This window comes from Corylus avellana, chromosome ca3, assembly GCF_901000735.1.
Source record: "Corylus avellana chromosome ca3, CavTom2PMs-1.0".
Taxonomy (NCBI): Eukaryota; Viridiplantae; Streptophyta; class Magnoliopsida; order Fagales; family Betulaceae; genus Corylus; species Corylus avellana.
The window spans coordinates 17,907,680-17,909,875 of NC_081543.1; positions in this window are offsets into that span (position 1 = coordinate 17,907,680).

Consider the following 2,196-nt stretch of genomic DNA (forward strand, 5'->3'; position numbering starts at 1 on the left):
TAAGCATTAAGCAAAGACCAAGATTTTAAGAAAAGAGAAGCAAGAAAACCAAACAAGACCCTTTAGTAATTCATGGGCAAAATATTGCACTTTCCTCTCTTGTTGTGGGTTTGCTATATTGTGCTTTTGTCGAAATTGGAGTAAAACTTAAAGAATCTAATTGTCCGAGTTTGAAACCAAATAACTAAATTGAAATTGCACAAAAACATATATACATGAAATTTGATTTTTCTTTTAGTAAAATGTTATCAATTGTATTTCCTTTGGCCCAGTGCTCTTTCTTTTTTATCATCAAGGCTTTCCTTTATCCCATTGCATCATTTTCTAAGGCTTCCCACCATACTTTAAAGCAATAAAAGAAACGCTATTCTTTTACTGTGAAAATAAATTTAACAGATTTAATGATTTTTTTTTTTTTTAAAAAAAGTAAATAAATTGAAGCTCATCCCTTATTTGAGCACATTATTGCACATCTTGCTAAATCTCAGTCCGAATCTCTAAAATAATTCTTTAAATATGTATTGGGTATATACACTGGAACCCTCTAACTGTTCATTCAGAATAGTCGGAAATGCCAAACAAATATCTCTTTACTTGCTAGTATTTACAATCAATATGATCACAATTAATTGTAGTGAACTAAACTAAGTCAGAACCGTCAGATCTTGTAAAAAATATGAACAAACCTTCGGAGAAGGGTTTCCACAAATTCATTTGCTCAAAAGTATCCAATGAAAAGCTTCAAATGATACGACCGAAACAGGGAAATGAAGAGAAAATCACCTTAGTTCGGGCTCTAGTGAGTGGAGTCGTGGTTGCAGCTCTTCACCGTCACTGGGTTACTAAGGAAGAAGAAGGCGTGAGCATCCAGTTGTGGTTGCAGTGGGTTGTTGAAGAGGATGAGGCTTAGTGAGGAAAAAGGAGGCATGAGAGTGAAGAACAAAAATGACATAGAACAATCATTGGACAATTAAACGGATGCATAGAAAAGAGGTGAGAAACACAATTAGAAGGGCATTTCAGTAAACTAGCAAGGCTGCTTCAAATGAGGTGAAACATTGGTTTTTTCACACATAGGTGTAGGCGAGAACAGCTACTCTGCATGCAAGGGTCACAACGTGTACTAGGTTTTCCATCAAGTGAACAATGCGAAACTGATGCCTCCAAAAACGTTTATCAAAAGCACCCTTAGTTTTTACAGGGGCTTGGGTTAAAATTGCTTTTCATAGTTGTTAGCAAACGTTCAGGTGCTATTATACGTTGGATAAAAGGGTTCAGGCGTACATTCTGTGGTAATGCCAACTAGCTAAAAGATTGGTCAACAAATGCTCGTGGTGGTCTCCCTAACGTACGTTCGCACTATAGGCCATGTGCGTACGGTCGGGAGGTCCTCTAGCGTACGCTCGGTCAGTGAGGGGTGGTTTTGGGTTTTGTTTTAGAAAGGCTTAAAGGGGTTGGGCTACTAAAAGGGTTTTGGTCTTTTGGTTTATAAAACCCTGTTTTATGAAAGCATTAACTGTTTTTGTAGAAAATTTTTAATCTTTTAAAACAGGTGTTTTCGTCGGGGTATTACACCAAAGGTCCTTAGAATAATCTATTTGTACATTTTTGATAAATTCAAGGCTTAGAACTGAAAAAAATAAATAAATAAATAAAAATTGAACGGCCATCTATTCTCGGGGTTGGTTCATAAATTTATCTAAAAAATACTCTTAGAGTTATTATTAGATTTTGAATAAATTATTATTTAATTTTTAATTTAATAATGATTTTAGTACTTTATACATTTAAAAATTATAGGAAAAACTTCAGCAAGCCCTCCCGAATTTTCAGCCAATTTGACAAGCACTCCCTGTACTTCAAACTCTCTCACTTTACCCCCCTGAACTTTAAATTTCTATCATTTTTTTCTCCTCTATTAGTTTTCATTGTTAAACCGACATTTTGTGTCTATTATACCCTCAACCAAAACTACGTTGTTTTGAGCTCCAAAATTACACCGTTTTGGGCTTCAAAACTACATCACCACCCAACCTAAAACGACGTTGTTTTAAGTATAATATTTTTTTTAAAAAAAAGGGACCAAATCGAGGTGGCTAAAGCCACCCCCTGGCCGGTCTGGGGGTGGTTCAACCACCCCCACGGCCAAGGGGTGGTCCGGCCACCCCCAAAAGGCCAAAAAAAAAAAAAGGAGAT